Source organism: Physeter macrocephalus, chromosome 6 (genome assembly GCF_002837175.3).
Source record: "Physeter macrocephalus isolate SW-GA chromosome 6, ASM283717v5, whole genome shotgun sequence".
In the NCBI taxonomy this organism is placed as follows: domain Eukaryota; kingdom Metazoa; phylum Chordata; class Mammalia; order Artiodactyla; family Physeteridae; genus Physeter; species Physeter macrocephalus.
Window position 1 is genome coordinate 11,816,918 of NC_041219.1, and position 23,865 is coordinate 11,840,782.

The window sequence follows — 23,865 nt, forward strand, 5'->3', positions numbered from 1 at the left end:
AAGGAGACACAAAAGGGAGGAGATATGGGGATATATGTATATGTATAGCTGATTCACTCTGTTATAAAGCAGAAACTAACACACCATTGTAAAGCAATTATACTCCAATAAAGATGTTAAAAATAAATAAATAATAAAAGTGAAGATTAAAAAGAAAAAAAAAGAATCCGCCTGCCAGAGCGGGGGACATGGGTTTGATCCCTGGTCTGGGAAGATCCCACATGCTGAGGAGCAACTAACCCCATGCACCACAACTACTGAGCCTACGCTCTAGAGCCCGTGAGCCACAATTACCGAAGCCCGTGCACCTGGAGCCCGTGCTTCACAACAAGAGAAGTCACCGCAATAAGAAGCCCGTGCCCCCCAATGAAGAGTAGCCCCGGCTCGCCACAACTAGAGAAAGACCACGCGCAGTAACAAAGACTCAATGCAGCCAAAAAAAAAAAAAAAAAAAAAAAAACTAGGCAAAGATATTTTTTTTATTTTCAAAATGATGTTGGGTTGGGGGATTTATATTACCTCTAAAAATTATAAAAATAAAGTAAAAGAGTATGATATTGGAATACCACATATATATCAATGGAACAGAATAAGAAGTCCAGAAATGGATCACATGTACATGTTCAATTACTTTTCAACAAAGGTGCTGAGAAAATCCAATGGAAAAATAAAAAATATTTTCAATAAAAACCAGATATTAAGTAAAAGGAAAAAACCTTGGCTCTTACATTAAACACAAAATTAACTCAAAATGAAACACAGACTTAAATATAGAAACCAACGCTATAAAACTTCTAGAATAAAACACAAGAGAAAATCTTCACAACTTTGGGGTAGGCAAAAATTTCTTAGGAGACCTAAAGCACAAACCATGAAAGAAAAAATTGATATGCTGAACTTCATAAAAATTAAAACCTTCCCCTCTCCAAAAACAGTTAAGAAAATGAAAAGGCAAGGCACAGACTGGGAAAAACTATGCACAATACATATAACTGACAAAGAACTAAGATCCTGACTATATAAAAAAGTCTTAAAAGTCAGTAAGAAGAAGAAAACACCAATTTTTAAATACACAAAAAATTTTAGGGCTTCCCTGGTGGCACAGTGGTTAAGAATCCGCCTGCCAATGCAGGGGACACGGGTTCGAGCCCTGGTCCGGGAAGATCCCACATGCCGCAGAGCAACTAAGCCCGTGCACCACAACTACTGAGCCTGCGCTCTAGAGCCCGCATGCCACAACTACTGAAGCCCACATGCCACAACTACTGAAGCCCGTGTGCCTAGAGTCCGTGTTCCGCAACAAGAGAAGCCACCGCAATGAGAAGCCCGCGCACCGCAATGAAGAGGAGCCCCCGCTCACCGCAACTAAAGAAAGCCCGCATGCAGCAACGAAGACCCAACACAGCCAAAAATAAATAATAAAATAAATAAATCTCTTAAAAAAAAAGAAAAAAAATTTTTAATTTACCAAAAAAAGATACAATGACCAATAAACCTATGAAAAGGTGTTCAATACCACTGGTCACCAGTGAAATACAAATGAAATACTATGAGACACTACGACACAATAACTAGAATGGCTAAAAAATTTTAAACTGACAATATAAGTGTTGATGAGGATGGAGGGCAACTGGAACGCTCATATATTTTTGGTGGGAATGCAAAATGGTACAGCAACTCCTAGACAGTTACAGAGGAAAAATGGAAATATGTCCACTCAAAGACCTACACATGGATTTTTCATAGCAGCCTTATTTTTAATAGCCAAAATCTAGAAACAGGTCAAATTGTCTATCAACAGGTGAATGGTTAAACAAAACTGTGGTATATTCCATTCTATACAACTGAACACAATCTAGCAATAAAAAGAAACAATTTTAAAGACATGCTGAGCCAAAGAAGTCAGACAAGAGTATATATTCTATGATTCCATTTATGTGAAATTCTAGAACAAACAAAAAATCTATAGTGGACAGAACCCAGATGAGTTATTGCCTGGGGGAGAGTGGGGAATAAGAGACCTTAATGGGAGAGGGCAGAAGGGATTTGGGGGACTGATGAAAATGTGGTTGTTACATGGGTGTATACATTTGTCAAAATGCAGACTGTATTCTTTAAATGGGTGTATTTTATTCTATGTAAATTATACCTGAATTTTTAAAAAATTTAAGCACTGTTGGTGAGTTAAATTGTAGAGAGCAGGAAAGGAAAGACTACAAAAAGAAAGGCAGAATGACATTGTAAAAAGCTATATTTTTAAAAATCACAAGAAAAGTTCAAATTATGGCATAGCTAAAACTAGGAATATAACAGGGAATTTATTTAATTTCACCTGTAAAATGGGAATAACTCACAGGATAGCTATGAAAATTAAATGAGATAGATAACACTATACCTGGTACATCACAGAAACACAGCTCAGAATAGTTGAATCTATATCTACCCATGTTAAGTGTTAAGGTGAAACCAAGAAAATAAGTGATAGTTACATGGTATAAAGAGTCTCTAGATGAAATAATTTTAGATGCCAGTTTTCAAAGCAGAAAAGGAAGTGGATGAAAGGATGCAGGTGGAGGGAATGGTAATGTGCAAAAGAATGGAGGCGGAAAGGAGCAAGTCGAGTGTAGGAGACGGCAAAATTAGCATGCCTGTGGCAGCAAGTCCATATATGGGAGTAACAAAAAAACCAGGGTAATCTTCCCATCTGATGCAAATATTCATTTAAATTGTACAGTAGGACCCAGAATAGAAACTTAATCCACTTGATGCTATGATACAAAATAAATATATTCAACTATTTAAAATAGGATAAAAAAGACAAAGTTCTTTCAGTTGAGAAAATATGAATACTTACAGTCATCAGCTTCATTCTCTTGGAGGTTAGCCATAGTTCTTCCTCCAAAGAAAAAGTAATTATTAAAATATAATTATAGCTAAGCAACATATGGACTTGCTGTGTAGCTGTCATTGTGCTCCTGAAATTATGAAAGCCTTCACATTTTCCAGACTCTGAATTCTGTGACTGTTATTTTGTTAAACAATACAAACAAATCTCCCCAAAAAACTATCAACTATAAGAATTATCTCACGGCATACTACTTAAAAGGTATGAGAATGCTATAATTATATTTTAAGAGGCCTAATGTGACCAAGATTAAGATTCTTGGGTATTTATAATTTTGAAGTATTTTTACATGTATACATTTTAAAGTGTTTAACAAAAGAATGCAGGGTTTGCATTCTTATGGCATTTAAACTAAAATATTTATTAAGATTTTACATATGTGGCAGAATAATTCCTTTCTATATTTTATATATATTAAAGTGTTTTTTCAGTGCTTTGTATCTGGAAAGACACAGCCAAAATAGTAATAATTTGAGCTAATTTAGTTGCCAGGATGAGAGAAACGTTCAGAAATGCTGAATGAGAATGAGAGGCACAATGAGAATGTAATATTAAAGGGCAACAATGTTGACCTTTAAACCAAGTAGCAGCAATGTAGCTATGGTGAGAACAACAAAGCTACAGGATTGAATCAACTGAAGTCTCTTACTGAGAAAGGATGTTATATAGTGACAGTCAGCTAACAAACAAGGTTTTATCTGCTCCACTTACATCAGAGAAATATCCAGTTAGAGGCCTTGGCCCAGAGTAGAACATATAGAGAATAAAGAATGACCTTATCTACCTTTGCTTTCTTGAGCCCATATGTTATACATCAAAGTAACAGCTGAAGTATCGATGAAGACATAAAAAAATTATTGGTATGTTATATAATTCAGAATCACAAATGCTTTTTTTCCTTAAAAGTTACTTTTCATGATAAAAGTATTTTATACTATAAAATACTTTTCAAAGCATTTCCTATATGTACACTAAAAAAGGAAGTTCCTATTTTAAAGAAACATAAATTAGAAAACAAAGTTTTTACAATAAGATTAGCAATAAAATATTAGTTAAAATCCACCACTGTTTTTTGTTTGTTTGTGTTTATTTATTTATTTATTTATTTATTGGGTATATACCCAGTAGTGGGATTGCTGGGCCATATGGTCGTTCTATTTTTAGTTTTTTTTGTTTGTGTTTATTATTGAAAAGCAGATTCTGGGAGGCTGACACTGTTAAAGATTGTTTATTGTTTTTAAAATGAGGCTTGTGAAACTTTTTATTTTTATTTTTATTTTTTTAAACATCTTTATTAGAGTATAATTGCTTTACAATGTTGTGTTAGTTTCTGCTGTATAACAAAGTGAATCAGCTATACGTATACATATATCCCCATATCCCCTCCCTCTTGCATCTCCCTCCCTAGTGTATATATGTCAATGCTACTCTCTCACTTCATCAGCTTACCCTTCCCCTCCCCGTGTCCTCAAGTCCATTCTCTACATCTGCATCTTTATTCCTGTCCTGCCCCTAGGTTCTTCAGAACCATTTCTTTTTTAGATTCTATATATGTGTTAGTATACAGCATTTGTTTTTCTCTTTCTGACTTACTTCACTTTGTATGACAGACTCTAGGTCCATCCACTTCACTACAAATAGTTCAATTTCATGTGAAACTTTTAAAATCAAACACCTTCAACATAATTAAAGGGATGACAGGAAACATGAGAGCAGTCCTTTTAAGTATAGTTCAAAGGCTTTATCACTGTAAATAAACTTATTTTATTTAGGGGTGGGAAATTTGCCCATGGTGCATCTGCATTACTCAGATTAAACCTACGAGGAAGTGGTTCAAAATTTAAAGGAATAAGAAAGTCTCTTATGAGAAGCCCTAAGAGCTACTATTGGATAAGTGGAGGGGAAAAAAGTTATCCTGAATCTCTTGCTTAGAGTGTGAAGTATATTTGGGGCTATCCACATTAGAACCATACCACCCAGCAGCCAGGTATATAGAAAAAAGAAAACATGTATCAATAAAAATAAACTAAAGCTCTCCCTGGGCAAGCCACTGTTGGAGTCATTCATTTTCTCAATTATTCTTCTTTATACTTATTTGTGTCTCTACCTTAATAAAATCCTATTTGGAAAAATATAGCTAAACTTTTTAAAAGAGTTTAAGCACAAAAATCAAATGAAAAGGGCAGAGAAATTCAAAATCTATAAAGGTGACAAGAAAATATTAGAAAAATACAAGCTAAAGATTAGGAATAAGAAAAGAGGCCCTAAAAGTTTAATGGACAAAGAACACTATGGATAAAAGATGAAAACGATTTTAAAAAGATAATGAAAAGGAAATAAAATCAGCAACCTGAGACACTGAAAGCAGGAAAATAAAAACCATCTTTTAATAAACATAATAATAATAAGAACAGAGCAATGCTAATTCAAAAGCCAAACACCTTCACTCAGAGAGTCTTCAAACTAAGATTGCTTTGCCTTCTCAAGTTTTTTGTGAAAATTTTACTTGGCAAATAATTGCAAAGTAGAAAGCTAAAGAACAGAAAGCACAGCTCCTGGCCTCATACCAATGGCTCCTATCCCTAGTGCCCTGGCTTTTCTAAGCCACTGATTTGAGAAGATGACACAATTCCTTAAAGAATGCTGAGCAGTCCCAGTTGTCTTATCTCCCATGAACAATCCATGGGTAAAACCAAACAAAGACCCAACAGACCCACCCATATCCCACACCCCGCAAAAAAAGTGGTGTGAATTTGCAGTCAAAAATTTAATCAGCTCTCTAAGAAAGCTCTTCTTTTTTTTTTTTTAGGGGTCAGTGCTTATCCTAAAAGCAGCAGGTATGCCTACTAAGAACACGAGTAAATGACAGGAAATCATCTTTGTGAATCTTGTTTCTAACATGCTTTTTCCCCCCACTATTGTGTTTTTAATTTGGCAAGAACTTAACCCTTTAAGTATTCACAGGTGGGTTAAGATAATCACTTCCTATATAAAATTCCAGGAAATGTCTGCCCTTTGAAATCCTAGCATTCCTAAATAAACTTTAGAGCTATTAGAAATCTTCAAATCAATAACTCACTATCTCTAAATTTTACAGATGAAGAAACTAAACACAGAGGGATTAAGTGACTTGCCCAAGATCATGGAGCAAAAAGAGACCAGAACCCAAGTCTCTTTATGTCTCAGTTCAATGTTCAAAGAACAAAATATAAATTCAATGGGAGGAATTACTAGGAGTCAGACTTTTAGAAGTAATATGTATTGACTGGCGAAAAAACTGCAAAACAGCATTACATTATAATCCCAGTTCTATTTTTCAAAAAATTATACATACACGTACATATGTGTATATATACACACACACACACACACAGAGAGAGAGAGAGAGAGAGAGAGAGAGGAGAGAGGGTGGGCGGGGGGAGGGAGAAGGGAATAACGTCTGGAAGAATAATACCAAATTGGTAATATGTGGACTATCTGGGACATAAAGCGGGGTCTAGTGGCAATAGAAACTAACTTTATGAGTTTCTGTACTGTTGAATTTTACAGACAGCATATGTTGATGGAATAATCATGTTTTTGCTTTTTAAAAAATTTAAACAAAAATTTTTCACTGAGAAAATGCATCTCAAAATGGCTTGTCTCCCCCTCACCCTCCCCTCCCTTGTGTGTACGCACACGCGCGCACACACACACACACACACACACACACACACACACACACAACTTGAAAGACATTACTTTGTAATTGGGGTTGACCTTGAAATTATCTTAATTTGGCTTCACATTAAATGTGGTCTTCCTTAAGAATAGCATAACATTAACACGTTAAAATAATTCTAACAAGTTGGGGTAATTAAAGAAATTAAAAGTTGGAATTTGAATTATAAAATGCATTTAAAGAATTTTCCTTTATACACCTGAAACTAACACAACATTGTAAATCAACTATACTTCAATTTTTAAAAAATATTTAATTAAAAAAGTTTCCTTTAAATACATAATAGTAATAGAAAATGAATTAATACTTTTGTAATGAATAAGAGTATGTATAATTTAAAAATTATTTTCATATAAATGCATACTGCTAAAGTGGTTTCAATCATGTTAAAAAAAAAAAAAAAACAACAGCATTCTTGGTAGGCTAAACATCCCTGCCATAAGTTTATTATTATACTACAGCATTCCTTGCCAAGTGGTAAAGACAATGATAAACTTGAGCTCAGTCCTCTATGTAGATTATGAGTTTCAAAATCAATAAGTCCAAACAATGAGAGTTTATCATACAGTTCTCAATAGAATCTTATGCTGGCTAGCTGCCCATCAAGGTTATTTAGTTTACTTCTCCCATATTTTGGAATTTTAAATATCTGTCCAAGGAGTAAGGGATGTCTTAAATGAGTAAATTGTATTTTCTTCACTCCTCTCTCTACTTCCTTCTCAACCCGTTGAAATCTGGTGCCTACCTCTGTATTCCCACTACAGTTATTCACACAAAGACCCTTCATTGCCAAGTTTAATGCTTCCTTTGCCAATGCCATTATGCAAAGACGCTCCTGATTTTCTAGTTCCTCTAAGCAATCCTTTTCTGATTCTTTCACTAGCTCACCTCACTCTGTACAGGACTTGGACAGTAAAGTCTCTCAAGGTTTCATCATTCTACTAGAGCCTCTTCTCCTCCTCTCATTTTCAACTACCATCTTCATGCAGTTATTCCCTATTCATATTACCAACATAGAACTTTCTCCTACACCAAAACCACATATCTAATGACCTGCAGCAGAGGTTCAAAAACTTTAGGAAGCATCAGAATCACCTGGAAGGCTTGTTCAAAAAGAGATTTCTAAGCTCCACCCCCAAAGCTTCTGGTTTAATATGTCTCAGTAGAACCCAAGAATCTGCATTTCTAATAAGCTCCCAGGTGACACACTTTGAGACCCACAGGCCTGCAGGAATCTCCCTTGGATAACCCATAGGTACCTTAATTTCAACACGACCTAATGAGTCTCCCAGCATCTACCTGGTTCCCTCCAAACCATTCTTACACAGCACCCAGAGTGATCATTCTAAACTTGATCATTTCATGATCCTTTGTTTAAAATATTCTAATGGTTTCCAAGGCGCCTTAAGACAAAAATCAAAATCCTTAACAAGGTCTATCAAGCCTCGCATGACCTGGTCCTTGCCTACTGCGCCACGTTGTTATCACTTTTTTTTTTTTTTTTAACACTCCAGTCACAGGGGACTCTATCAATCAATTCCTAGCAAAAGCCAAGTTCCTTGCTGTTCCAGGATATTTAAACAAGATGTTCTGCCAGAAATATTCTTCTTTTTTCCCTCAGCTTAAGTCACCTTCCTTGGCTCCCCTCCCCACCCACTAGGGTCAGCAAAATCTTCTATCACCCTCTATTTCCTCCTCTTAGCACTGTCCACAATGGTGATTACACAGTGAATTGTGCAATTAGTAGTTTACTGTCCGTTCCCCACCCTTCCCACACACACAAACTCAAAGAAATCACATGTCTATCTAGTTCCCACTAAATTTTCCGCCCCTGCATAGTGACTTACCCTCAAATATCTGTTGAATTAAAGGTCTTGTAACATTAAATTATTCTGAAACCTCAAAAGGAAAAGTATTATTAAAAAGGGACTAGAGGCATTTTTTAGTATCCTTTAATACTCACAAATGAGGAAGCTTCATTAAACTCTACCATCTAGGAGTTTAAATTAAGAAAAATAATGCCTTCAAAAGATAACATGAAATCTTCCTATCACAAGTTCTTCCGCAACAAGATATATAGGTATATTATTGCTTAGTATCTGTAACAGTAGAGTACAGCACTGATATACAAAACCATTCAGTAATATAAATGTTTATAATGCACCCTAGTATAATTTTTGCAGAAAAGTTATTTTACGTGTAAACCCGCATCAGAGAGTACACTCACGCTTAGCAACAGAAGTGGTTTTAGTTCATGCTACGAAACGGGATGGGGTAGCTGCCTGGAATTAAACCTAAATACGGATAACCACAAATTATATAATAAATATGAATATAACTGAAAATTAAATTATTATGCAAACAAATGTTATATAGATTCTCTGTTTTTTTTTGTTATATAGACTCTGATCTCCTTTAAATGGAAAGAATATCTGCCATGTATAATTCATTCACCAACTCTTTCTCTGAAGTGTATGCTAAATCAGCATAGCCCTGGCCTAAGTCGCAAACAGAGAACAAGTGTAACTATCTTAAGATGTAACTTTAACTAATATAGCAGAATTTACATCCAAATAAAGGTTATCTCCATTCAGAGTAGTCATTTTTAGAGACCATTTCAACTTGCCATCATACAAAACAATTCTCGAACTCCTCTCCTCTAATCACTTTCTTAGCTACCATATAAATGACAAGAATAATAGGTTTCATCCTTTTGGTCACTGATTATTTTTAACGAAAAATGACATTTCTCATTCTGATCCCTAATTTTATGTATGAGACCCTGTTCAGAATCACTTCCCACTTTTTCCAAATATCAAATACATTCTCAAGAGATGTTATTCAACACCACAGAATATAAGTAAAAGAATGAGGCTGAAGGCACTAAAGAAATGCCGAAATAGTTTCAAAAGTGTTTCTGAAAAACAGTGACATTACTGAAATAAATTCAAGATAACTTTGAACACATCAATCATCTCTTAGACATATAAGTTTTAATATCTTATTTAAAAGCTGGTCACACATTTCTACTTTGGGCACAACTCACAGACAGGCCTGATCCCTGACTTCTGGTTTTTCCTGAATAACAAATGATATAATGCAAAAGCAAATTTACTATGAAATACAGATTAAGAAACGGAACAAATTCTAACACTAAAATCTGGTGGTCTACTCTAACAACATGGCTTGGAAAGGTGGTACTATATACCAAAAAGAACATGGCTACAGAATGACATAGGCCAAGGTTCAACTTCTTGCTTGGCCCCTTAGTACCTACATGACTGAGCATGTTACTTGAACACGGAGTCTGTACAACATCAATAATTCTATCTGTAAAATGAGAATAATACCATCTATTTCAGAGCTATTATAAGGACTATATTACATAATATATCATCTGATTGTAATTCTACCCCCTAGCATCATCAAGGAATCCTCAAAAGAACCTAACAGGCTATCTGTTCCAACTCTCCATTTTACTAAGACCCACAGAGACTAAGTGGTTTGCCAAGGTCACAAAGTTATTTAGCAGGAAAGACAATACTTCTGGCGGGCTTCTTATTTTCCCAGTGCATCTGTTTACTAAATCACCTGGTGTTTGTAATGCTAGGTTGCACAAGCCTGTGACATAGGGTCTCAAAGAGGGTTTCTGAGACAGTAATAAATCAAGGCCTCTTAAGGACAGTATTTGGAAATATTTCCCTGGCAATCAAGTATTAATAATTTAATCCTAGGGCTTCCCTGGTGGCACAGTGGTTGAGAGTCCACCTGCCGATGGAGGGGACACAAGTTCGTGCCCCTGTCTGGGAAGATCCCACATGCCGCGGAGCGGCTGGGCCCGTGAGCCATGGCCACTGAGCCTGCGTGTCCGGAGCCTGTGCTCCGCAACGGGAGAGGCCACAACAGTGAGAGGCCCACGTACCACACACACACACACACACACAAAAATAATAATAATAATTTAGTCCTATATATTAAATGTCTCCCTTGGATTTTAAGTCTTTGTTTTTAAACTTAGATATTTTAAATTACAGCTAAAACTACCTCATTCTGCATAAATTTTCACTATTTTCTTAAAAGGTTCTTTTCTAAGTAAAATATGAACCTAGTTTTAAATCAAGATACTAGAAAAAAGTGAATGTGTTTCTCATTAATTATGGTAACTGGTTATAATCAACCAAGAGACTTACCCCAGTTTCCTACAAGTAAATTCATACCCATACTTAAGGTGATGGTTCTTTATCAAGGATCAAAGCTTGAAATACAAGATCTAAAGTTAATTCAAGATAATCTCAAGGAATTTTATTACCGATTTTCTTATTCAATCCCAAAAGCAATTTCTTCATATTTTGATACAGCTAAGGATGGCTTTTTATCTTGGGCATGAAAGAAAAATGAGTGTCTGAGTGCCTAATTCTGGCCTAGATGCTTCTGAGTTTTGAATCCACGGTATAAATTACCACAACCAAAGTCCTGATCATCTTTAATTTATCATGTAAGTAACCAAGACACATAATTACACTTCCACATGCCAATTCAAAAAGGATCTTTGAGAACCAACACAATTTTTAATACTTCAATTAAAAATGACTACCAAAAATGAGAAACTATGGAAATAACTCATATTCAAAGACGGTTCCTAAAAGAAAACTGATCAATATGGTGACAATGAAAAAATTCTTGGAGAATCCAAAAAAAAGCATATATTTGCTGAATTTAATTAAAATCGTTATTTGTCTCATAGCCACAAAATGTATCACTGGCTAATTTCAACTTATAAGTTTGAAGAGGCTAATTACTACTACTGTAAATTAAGAAGAAGCCCCAAAATAACCAAATAAGACCTTGCTAGTTAAAACACTAAACATGTTAAGCAATCAACCTCTTAAATGAGTCTCTGTTTTCACAGAGGAATTTTTCCTCAGTAATGACAGAGTATTATTTTTTTTAATTTCTACACTCTAATCATAAATTCCTGGGAAAATAAAGACATAAAAACCATAATTTCCCAAGTAATCAAACCTTTGAAAAACAGTCACAGTACTACCCATATAATGCTGAAGGTTCTATTTTAAAAGTTCAGGAAAAGTGAGAAAAAGTACCAAAACTATAAACCTAAGAGAAGTAATAAAGGATACCGTAATGAGGCAGACAAAAAGGATAGTAATTATGACAGGTATCTAAAAGGAAAAATGCTTAGAATACATGAAAAAGGTAAAGCAAAAGACATATAACCATGATCTAATCAAACCTCAGAATAAGAGAAAGTTCACAAAATAATCAGTAAATAGACATCAACGTTAGGGAATATTTACAACTTTGACTTCCCCTACAGTGGGCAAATAAAGAAACTACACAAGAGCCAGTTTTTTCTAAGCTACTTTAAATTTCAAATAAGCATGTACTATGTAGGTTCCACAGCATCTTACATAATCAGGCCAAATCTAGGGGTTTAAGCCTTCCAAATCACAGCCCTTCTGACAGGATCTCAACTTCAAAATAGTCAGCATTTAAAAAATCTGGATTACATAAACTTCTAATTGCAAGAGAATTATAAATCCAATCATAAAAGACACACTTTCCAGCAGTCAAAACCATAGCTGTAGAAGAAAGAACTACAAAGTCTCATGAGAGAAGGCCTGAACAAGATTAATGAGAAATGCAGCAATATCATGGAAGAGAAGGAAGTAAACAGATGAATTTAAATTTATTTGCCCAGGATAAATTATAATCAATCAATTTTCCTAAAGATTCAGGAAAGGAGACTGGGAAATAAAAGAGAATAAGGTATAAAAAATTTAGAACAGTGCTGGGAAATTCTTTTGAGTATAAAATGAAAGGAGGAGATGAAAATTACGGCCTTCATGAACCAGCTAGGCAATCTAAGCTCAACATTTAAAGTACCAAAGATAATTAGGTAGAAGAGACAGAAAAGTTATAGAGAAAAAGATCAATAACTAAGGAACCAAAGCAGATATCACGATTAAGGCAGAGAAGTAAATGAAAAAGAATAACACCTCACCTGCCTGGACACAGTTGAGAAACAGAAAATAAGTAATGAATAATCAAGATGTCACAAGAGTCATGGGCTTACAGCTGACATGCCATTCTCTGGAGAAAAGTCACTATTTTATGCACAATTCTAAATGGTCTCATTCAGTTTCCAAGGAACAAACTAGAAATGGCAAGAGAATCATAATGACATGTACAAGTTGGGGCAGGTGGCAACAGAAGAGGAAACAGAAAAACTAAGAAGCAAACAAGAATTCAAAAGCATACAAATTTTAGGACCAACTGGCATAAAGATACAAAACACCTATACAAATCAATAGTGAAGAAATATCACTGTATTTCAACACAGTATCATGATCATAATTTTTATGATCATTGCATTAACCAAAAAAAAGTAGGAAAGATCTCCAATAAAAGTTGATGGACTGAATATAAATTTTCCCTCCAGTTACTTCAGATCTCCCATTGAAACAAAAACAATTCATACAGAAAAAAAATAAAACCATAAGAGCAAAGAAATTAAAAGTGGGGATGGGGTAACATAGGGGTGGGGGAATGGGAGGTACAAACTATTGGGTGTAAGATAGGCTCAAGGATGTACTGTACAACACGGGGAATACAGCCAATATTTTGTAATAACTGTAAATGGAAAGTAACCTTTATATAATAAATAAAAATTTAAAATTTTTAATTATAATAAAATAAAAAATTAAATTAAAAATAAGACACACACACAAAAAGTGGGGACAGAGTAGAGAGAGAAGTCCATAAATTTCTGAAAGATGAAAGTAGATGTGAAATTGATTGATATCACAAGTAAAGAGAGCCACAGCCTCATCATACCCTTTAAGAGTGACGCAAAAGGTTGGGAACCAATACATATGACAGAACCCCCAGAGAAGCATGATTGCAAAGTAAACAGTTCAGCAAAGGGTGAGAATAAATAGTGGGGCTAAAAATAGGAGAATTATATATTACCTGACTGACTGTATAAGGGACTACACTTTCCATCCCCCATCTCCAAGCAGCACCTAAATAAACAACTGACATTTACTCCCTGGCAAAATCACAGTCAGCTTTTCTCTAAAGAAAGTGAATAACTGTCTAGGGGATGCTGGCACAGAGTAATAAACCCTTCTTATCTGGCATTTAGAAGGCCCACAGCCTGGAAGCTGGCTCCCCTCCCTCTTACCCTAAAATGCTTGTCAATATATAGGCCCCACCCTATACTGTTCTGCCCTAAAGTGATGTGTCCAAAATTCCTACTCAAAAAAAAAAAAAACACCTATAGGGAAAACAGTCCAAGGAACAGGGTGGGAGGGGAACATCCAGACCAGGAAGCCGGTCCTTCTTTCTGAAACATGAAGAGACAACCAATCCAGGCATATGAGGAAAACTAAGTATGGGGGGAAAAAAAAAAAAAAGATTACAAAAACAAACATAAAAGCTGGCCAGACGGGAAAAGGAAATAATTGAGGAAACACGAAATGTCTTTTAAAAATCTACTTTGCATTTTCTGAGACTAAAGAGAGTACTACAACATAAAACAAGAAAAGAATGGCAGAAAAAGAGAACAAGAAAATTCACGGATTACCCCCAACAAATCAGCCAAAAAACTAGGGACAAAAATCCCCTGAACACAGAGCAAAGTGAACATAAAACAAGAAAAGAATGGCAGAAAAAGGGAGCACGAAAATTCACGGATTACCCTCCCCCAACAAATCAGCCAAAAAACTAGGGACAAAAATCCCCTGAACACAGAGCAAAGTGAATCACAAAATATGAAAGTAAAATGAGATGAGGACCAGTCCAAGTCAGAGAACATCTGCCTACTGAAGAACAAACAAGCAAGCAAGAAAACGAAGGGAAGAAAATATCAAAGACAAGAGAGAATTTCTTAGAGCTGAAGAATCTGATTCAAATAATAAGGGCAACTGAGTGCCTAAAACAAATATAACCAAAACAAAACAAAACAACATGTACAGCTCATTATGAGTTTGCAGCAGAAAGATAAAACAGAGATGATCCTAAAAGTTTTCAGACAGAATAAAGAACGAATCACCTTAAAAGGGTAGTGAATTAGATGACACCTGATTTCGAATCAGCATCCCTGGCACTGGAAGACAACCAAGCAATGCTTTCAGAGTTCCAAAGGAAAATTATTTGCAACCTACAATATTGTGCCCAAACTATCAGTCAAATATGAGAACAGAATGAAGATATGTTTATACATAGAATAATTCAGAAAACTTGCCTCTCAAACACACTTTTTTTGGAAGTTGTACTCCAAAAAAAGATCAAGTAAATTTAGTAAAAAAGGAAGATCTATAATAGAATGAACCCAATTCAAGAGGACAGTGAAAGGAAGTTCCAGAAAGAGACCTAAAAGGTAACTAGTCCAAACTGAAGCAGAATTACAATTACGCCAGATAAATAGGGGACACAATACAACAGGTAGTATGATGAAGAGTTGGTGGAGACTATGATAAAGGCATACAATACCAGAAAAGGGGGCAATTAGAAACACCAAGAAAATAGGAAGTCATGTCCATTGTTTTTAATTCAATGGCTAGATTTTGAGCAACTGATAAAATAAAATAAAATACACTGGACCTTGATGGTATCAAGGTATTTTTCTTCAAGTGGCCCAAGGGCCGCTTAATAGGATCTGTAGAAAAGAAGTCATAATCTGAGCATACTACCTGGCCTAGGATTAAATGATATTTACATAGTCATAGTATCAAAACTATACCTTGGGTTTTGTCATTTAGTAATGGACATATGGATGTGACAGCTGGGGTTGGGGGGGGATGGGGGAAATGTGTTTATTTAGGCAAGAAGTATAGCTACCAGTCTAGAAAGAAAAGGAAAGAAGAAAGAAAAAGCAGAAAATCCAGACAATGTCTAAACTGATAAATTAGCAAAAGTGTAGATCGACATTCAATAGAAACTAGTATGTTTTATAAAAGCGGCATAGCTTCCTTTGTTGCACATTTGTAAACCTACCTCCCCCATGAACTCCACCCATCTCCTAAGGGGAGAAAAAGTCCATTAATTAAAGGTAAGTTTCTTTCAGTTTAAAATAATTTCTTTCAGGTTAACTCCATTTTTAAGGCAGCGGTTCTCTGCTGGGGGTGATTTGCCCCCGGGGGGACATTTGGCTATGTCTAGAGACATATTTGGTTGTACTTTAGTGGAGGTGCTACTGGCATCTAATGGGTAGAGGACAGGGATGCTGCTCTACAGTCTACAATACATGGGACAGCCCTCACCACAACGAAGAGTTATCCAGGCCAAAATGTCAATAAAGCCAAGTTGGAGAAACCCTGCTTTATGGGGACTCCTCAGACTTTTACAGAAAAACGTTTATAGTTTCTCTGTTCCTTATTCTTATCATGGTATCTGGATGTAGAGGAACGCTTTCACGGGCACAGGGGATGTTACGGATGGTCTGAATGTGGACCCATGGACTGCCCTCTGGGTCCTCACGGGTCCCTGAGGTTTGATAGAGTCGTAATGGCATATACTGATGAGGATGCTGCAGCAGCGTCCAGTGACCTCCTAACCTGGCCCCTCAGCTCCTGTTGGTATGGATATTCTTAGGGCCTCAACTACCTCTTCTAAGCAGCCCATGCTTGGGTTAAGGCCATACTAGCTGCTTAACAAATAAACATCAGTAACTGCACACAACTAAAATGTCTCCTTAAAATTATACAATCCGTCGTGAGCACTCCTGTTTGCTGCACAGCTTTCTTCCACATGGAAATCTGAGGGACTTGAGATCTTCCCAATCTTATCACACCTGAAGAGGCCCAGCCTCTGCATCTGGCCCTTGGATTGGAAAAGAGAAGGTGGAGAAACACAGCCGCTTTTCTCCCACCTCAGTTCAGAAGGGACAGTGCATCACTTCCATTCACATTCCCCTGGTGAAAAGCAGTCTTCTGGTCCCACCTAGATGCAGGGAAGGAGGATGGGGATAGAGGAGAAAATGACTGAGAAATGTGTTCCTGCCTGGCAGCCACCTCCCAGTGTTAACTGAACTAAGGCAAGAGAGAGAACAAATTCTGGTGGGCATTGAGCTGAATCTGCCACAGCCGCCCTCTCCACAACGTCTATAACCTGGTTCTTCCCTATAACCTGGTACCCTCGTGACAGGCTTGCTAGCTCTCACTCTGTTAACTTCTATTTCCTTCACTAGGATTATGTGAGAACTTCCAGATCTCTTTCATACCACATAAGAACAGGAAAATCACAGGGTGCATCTCTGGGCCTCACTTTGCCTAAATACACCATATTCTTCCCCTGAAGCCATCTCATGTCAGCACAGGGCCAGTACAGGGCAATAAGCTAGTTAAGTGGCTGTGCAGGTTCTGAACGTAAGCAGCCTGGCTCCAGAGCCTGTGCTAGTCTGCCTCCCTAGATTTCTAAAATAATAGGTAGTACGAGAGTCCTTCCCTGATCATCAGTGAGTATTTATAAAGCATCCACATCTTGCGAAAGAGCCTAGGGAACTATTACAAACTCCCCACTATGATACACAGCACTGTTTTTCTTTACCTCTGGATCGCTGATCTTAAATGTTATTATAGTCAAAACAAAAGGCAAAATTATACAGTAAGCAAAACTTGTCTTCAGAAGTCCCTCACCCTACTCTCTACTTGAACAATGTACCTGTGCCTTCATGTCCAAAGAATCCCACCTCATTATTCTTACCCAATAATAGTGTTACTTAGACTGAACTGCTGTCTCCCCAAATCTACCATACTCTAACCCCATCAAAAAGTACTTACACAGGACTTCCCTGGTGGTCCAGTGGTTAAGAATCTGCCTTCCAATGCAGGGGACGCAGGTTCGATCCCTGGTCGGGGAACTAAAATCCCACATGTCTCGGGGCAACTAAGCCCCTGCGCCGCAACTACTGAGCCGGTGCACTCTGGAGACTGCGTGCCACAACTAGAGAGAAGCCCATGCGCCATAACTAAGATCCGACGCAGCCAAATTAAATTAATTAATTTAATTAAAATTTTTTTTTAATTTTGGGGAAAAAAAAGTACTTAAACAGACTTCGTAATTTTCACAGGGGCCTGAGCCTTCTTTGTAAGAAGCTACACAATCTGATAAACTACTCCTGCTAATAGTGGCATCTGGCAGCCAAAAAACAATTTACTTTAATGGTGGACATTTCAAAAGGATAGATTTTAATTATACAGATTTGTGTCCCTCAAATATCACTCATAAAAATCATCCATACCAATTCTGTGCATCAGTTTTACTCTTTAAAAAAAAAGCATGAATTTTAAAAATTTTAACAAGTCACCTTAAAATACTGTATCTACTGTACTATATGTCCTTATAGTTCCAGTTTAGTCTGGAATTTCCTAGTGAGAAAATGGCAACTGAATGAACAATAAAGAATTATTTGCTTTACTCCAAGTAAAACATAGGATGTCAGTCAAAACACATGAAATGAAAAAAACTGAGGCCATCTTATTACAAACTGTATTTTCATCAAATCATAAAGTCAAAATAGACTGAGAAAGATCATAAAGGTCAAGACCTGTCACAAGGGGCAACTGCAAATAAACTATACAAGGCATTATAATGTGACAGTTAAAAGGACAGGTTCTGATGTCAAAGGTCAGGTTAAACCTCAAATTCAAATCCTTTTGGTAAGCTCCACCACCTGCTGCTTAGCCTCCCCGTGACTCAGGTTTAGTTCAAATCCTGGCTCTGCGGCCTACTACTTAATCTCTCAGTGCTTGAGGTTTAAAAAAGGACAAGAAAATAGTCTGATTTGGGGGGGTCATTGTCAAGTACATAGGTCAAGTATCTGATACATAGTTAGCAGTTAACACATATAAGCTATTATTATTATTATGACCAACCACTCCTACTAAGACACCGTCAGGAGCTATCAATCTCCCTCTGAATCTATCATGTTTTTAACAACCCTGAATCAAACAGTTTCTCCTTTTTATCTGAAAAGAGTCTTGAAGCTCAAAAAACATTTCCTCTTTTTTTTTCAGGCCTTTGTGAATATGGAAGGTGGCGGGTAACTAGCTTATCGTTTGAAGATTCAATACTCTTTTTTAGTCTTTTTATAGTACAATTCCCTTCCAAATATTACACAAAGGACAGCCTGCTCCATGGATTTAAACACTGCAAAGAGTTCACAAAGTATAACGAAATTTTGAGATTCATAAAAGAACAAACAGCTACTGGAGCAAAAAGCTTAGATATGTTGATGCAGAAGTCTATTAGCCTGCTCACAAAATATTGAATTCTAACGTAAAGCACAGCAGATAGAGATTCCTCATGGTTTACAGTCACTCAGACCACTAAAAACATATAAAGGATATTTTTGGTAACTTTTTTCCTTAATAGCAGGAAAATGCTCTGTTTTTTCACAACAATAAATACACAGATTGCATGATAGGCAAGGCCAATTTCTTCAAAAGCAAATTCTGTAGAGAACAAAGCCTAAAGGCTCAGATTTTTCAGTAACACATCTCCCTTAAAGCTTTACAAATTCGAGGTATCTAGCATTCCTTGCAGTTTATAACCTTAAGAAGTAACACAATTAAGCCTCATTTATATCAGAAAGCATTATGCCTGATTGAAAGAAAACTAAGCATCTAGAATTTTGACACTGATAAATTTAAAGGTTAACACCATAGATCAATGCAAAGGTCAAGTAGATATTAGAGTTCGTGATAAATACACCAAAATATTTTTTAAAGATCTAAAGACAAAGAAATGTTTTTAAATAATTTGATGTTTGTTGATTTCTCCTATGTGTTAATATTGAAATATGCACTTTCATATACATTATGTAATCTCATTCCCCCAACAACCTTGTGGGATAAGTATTATCCTCCTTTTACAAATGAGAAAACTAAGGCCCAGTGATTTGCCTAAGGATACCTGCTTGTATAAAATGCAATCAGAAATCCAATTCAAATTTTCTAACCCCCAGATCAATGCTCTTGCTTTCACTGTACCATTGTCTCTTCCAAAACTCAAGTACTCTAAATTTTAGCTCTTATAAAGTGTGCCAATCTTTTTACCTGGGAGAGGTAACAGTTATGAGGGAAGAAGAAAAATTCTTCATAATGTTACCAAAAAAGACTCACTGTGTTTAATCTGACATGACTACCCAGTCCAATTTAAATGGTTTGGTTTATGCTGTCTATCCCTCTTAGAACACCTGCTTATCATCAGATATACAGCTTTCAGACGACTTAAATGAAGAATCACCTCCTCCAAGAAAGTTCCCCAGATTAAATGACCTGCTTCCCTCCTGCCAAGCCAACATCATTTCTTTGTCACCTTACTGCTTGTATCTAATTTGAACTACATTATCACATACTCCTCTTTGTTCTCCAGTAGTACATCTGGAACTACATTTTTTCATTCAATGACTATTAAGCATTTGGAAAGTCAATGGTCCTTGCTATCATGGAGAGCTTACATTGTTTCCAATTTTAATAAAAGTAAGAATAACATAGGGTAGAAGAATTTGATATTTCAGGACAAGAACTCCGTTCCTACAAGGTCTCTGAAGAAAGCTCTCTCCTTGCAAACTTGGTAACATTTTTCAGGGAGGAAAAATCCCTGCTATCATGTGTTCCAAATGAGACCTTCAACTTCATGCCTTTGAGAGGATATAAGAGAGGGTGGGGACCAAGGTGGAAGGAAGATCTAAAATCTTTCAGGGACTTCCTGAAAGAAAATATTGACATGAAATCTTCACACATTAGTCCAGACATCTCTTCCTGTGTCCCAACCACAAGGAAACTATACTTCAATCTCCTTGCACGCAGGCACCTTCATTAATGAAGTATGTACAGACTTTTTAATTCAAGTTGTATTTATGTATTATTTGTAGGTCATATTCATAAGAATAAGATAGGACCTATGTCTTCTACTTTTAAATCCCCCAATGTTCCAAAATCATCGCTATAAATATGTTCAGCTTTGGATAATATAGATATTAAAATATAAAACTTCAAGTATTATTAGGATAAGGATTTTCCAAAATAATATTAGAAAACTACATCTAAGCATCCATTCTTTTTTTTTTTTTTCTTCAGTATGCGGGCCTCTTACTTGTTGTGGCCTCTCCCGTTGCGGAGCGCTGGCTCGGGACACGCAGGCTCAGCGGCCATGGCTCACGGGCCCAGCCGCTCCGCGGCATGTGGGATCTTCCCGGACTGGGGCACGAACGCGTGTCCCCTGCATGGGCAGGCGGATTCTCAACCACTGCGCCACCAGGGAAGCCCTAAGTATCGATTCTTTATTTTGTCATTCATGCTTCAATTCAAGCAACATGCTCTTGAAGGATTATTTATAAACCAAGTTTAAATGTACTAAGGGCTCTCACTAGTTAAATTATGCAATTAGTCCTTTAAAAAGAAAGATCTTTTTATAATGCAAATTTTGTTAATTTTACCACTTTTTTCTTAAATCAAAACTAAAACATAATTTCATTACAAACAGTATGTGTACTTACTCCAAAGTATATTTTAAGGCTTTTCAATTCAAAAGAAACCTAAAGACTAGATATTGCCAAATTTATAGGTGCCATAAATGTTTTATAAGAAACATATTTGATTGCCTCTAAAATGTAATAATATTCTAACTGAAAAAAAATGTAGCAGCACCTTTTCATAGATCACAGCTACAACAAATATTACGATTCAATGAAAAAGAAATAAACCATGACCATTTTTAATTAAACAGGCACTTCTAAGCACCTGTGTACAATGTATTGTAGCTCAAATGGTTCAGATGGAATTTGACCACAACAACTTAAGCTCCATAATTAAAGACCTAAAAGGTAGTTCTTATGTTTCATCTATTCCCTTTCCCATTACTTTAAACAGGCATATTGTAGTCATTCTATACATAGTTACTATCAAAAAAGGGGTAACAAATATTTGAAATTCTCTGCACTTTTAACAGAGGACAAATTGCATGCCTTTGGTCTTCCTTCCCCAACCTGTTTCATAAAACTGGCATGATCTTAATAATTTCACTTCAAAACAGGTTCTGTCTAGCAAGCACAGAAATTGATCCTAGTCTCTCAGCATGATCAAGTTTAGATGACACTTGATGGGACAGAAGGAGGAAACCTAACAAGCATTCCACCCATGTTCCTCCACAATTCTTGGAATCCTAACGGAGGGACTAAAAAAACAAAAAACAAAAAAACAACAAACAAACAAAACACCTTTTAAATGATTATTTGAAAAGACCTAAAGTATCACTAATTTGAGGCTAACTTTCAGGGGAAGTTAATTAAAAACGAATAACCCTACCATACACAGCGCATTCTTATACTACTTAGAAGTCATTTACGTCTTCCAGCATCAGAAAGGCAAAAACTTCATTAAATTATTTAAAGTAAACATCCGTATATCATCAGTTGGGTAAATTTCCCCATCTGTTTAAGTAGGAGCCCAAGTTACCTATTATTTCAGGCAGGATTTAGATAAAATGAAATTAAGTATGTTCCCCAACCGCACATGTCTCTCATAAAGAAGGGTGTTAAATGACTTTTGTGAATGGAAAATCTGCATATACTGTTGCTTCGCCTCGGCCGGTCTTGAGCGGATGCCTCAATGAACCAAACGCACGCTCTTTGTGAAGCTCCTTGGAACCTGATTCCATTCTTGAGAAGGGGCTCAGAAACAAACATTACATTTAAAAGTACAGCTAAGGCTTCGCCTTCCTCCTACGCTACAAGAAGGCCACAGGAACTGAGGTTTAGAGGAACACCACCATGGCCCTCGGCTCTGCAAGGGCGGGTGAGGTCTGCGATGCGCGGCACAGCCTCCTCTGGGGCTGTCACAGGAAAATGGGAGCCTCGCCTTAACTGCACCAAGTGACAAAGCGCCAGCTCTCCAGGGCGCCGGGGCTTCCGGCGAGACCCCGCCGTCCGCCCAGTCAAACTTCGGGAGGAGGCACACATCCAGGGCCAACAAAAAGCTCGTACCGGCCCCTGCCCCTGCCGCGGCTTTGGAAGGTTGCAGACGCACTTACCGTGGGCCCCAAAACACTCCATCCCCGCCAGCCTTTGGAATTTCCCACTCCAAAAGGGGACAAAGGAGCCAAAGAAAAACTCCCCGGCGCGGGGGCCCTGAGTGCCCGCCCGCCTCAGCTCAGAACGTGGGAGTTAGGGGGTGCAGTCGCCCGTAGGGGTGCGAACCCGCCGCCCCCCACTCGGGGACCGGCTCGACACTCACCGGTGTGGAGCCCCCGGAGAGGCGGGGCGCAGGCGGCCGGTTCCTCTGGGGCCCTGCACGCGTCCAATCGGACCCCAACTTCTCTCGGCCGCTGTCGCCGGCGGCAACTGGGGCGCGAGCCCAGACCAAGAGCGCTGCCTGGCCGCCACGGAGGCACTGCCAGTTCGGCCCGCTAGGAGGGCGGGAACTCCGGCCCTGCGGTCTACCAGCCAGGGCGGGCCCCACTTTCCCTCCGTCTGCGGGATACCGGCGGCGGCTACCTCCCCGGCGAAAGCTAATGCCGCTGCCGCTACCACCACCGCCAGGCCGGGACCGCGTCGCGGCCTAATGCTGTCATCGGCCGAGCCGCCACCTCTTTGGGCATCCAGAGCCTCCGAGATCCTTCACATTCGAGGCCCCGCCTCCTGCCCCGCCCCGGGCCCGCCCCTACTAGCGGGCTCCGGTCGCACCCCCTTCCCGTCACGTGACGACGCGCCGAGGCGGCCTTGGAGAGCCCTCCTCTGCCTGGCCGGAGACAGCCGGGCTGAAGCAACTGTCAACACCTGGTTCCGGCTGAGTCTGATCGCCGCCGAACCGCCTCTGCACCCCCTGGGGCGGTCTCGGGAGGCGAACCTACTGCTGCCCGCCCCGCGCCTGTTGAGGCGAGGTCTTCGGACCGGTCGTGCAGGGCCCTGCCTCATCTGAGGAGGCTGCACCGGAGAGCTCCCGGGTAGGGCTCAGGGGCCCCCGCCTCCCCAGCCCGGGGCTTGACTAAAGTTTTAGTCAAACAAAGAAAAGCAGAAGGCATCGTGGTGTCTGGCTTGGAAAGCAGTAACTACTTGTTCCTATTTCTAGTAGCACGTTAATTGTGGCCTTTAAAGTACTGGTTTCTTCATGAGAGCTTTTTATTTTTGAGGAGAGGATGGTGCATTTCCTTCACGCTGGGATGCAAATAGCCTAGAAATTTTATTTTGATTCCTAGTCCTGTTCAGGATCCTTCG

At 38.1% G+C, this 23,865-nt stretch overlaps 1 protein-coding gene across 1 annotated transcript in view; it reads right to left on the minus strand.

Annotated features, from left to right (window-relative positions):
• The window catches only part of OSBPL8 (oxysterol binding protein like 8), a 178,766-nt gene extending 155,631 nt beyond the window's left edge, over positions 1-23,135 (minus strand). The window contains exon 1 of the mRNA XM_024122783.3: positions 22,886-23,135. The gene's annotated coding sequence lies outside the window, so the exon portion shown is untranslated. The remainder of the gene's footprint in view (positions 1-22,885) is intronic.
• Between the last annotated feature and the right edge of the window lie 730 nt (positions 23,136-23,865).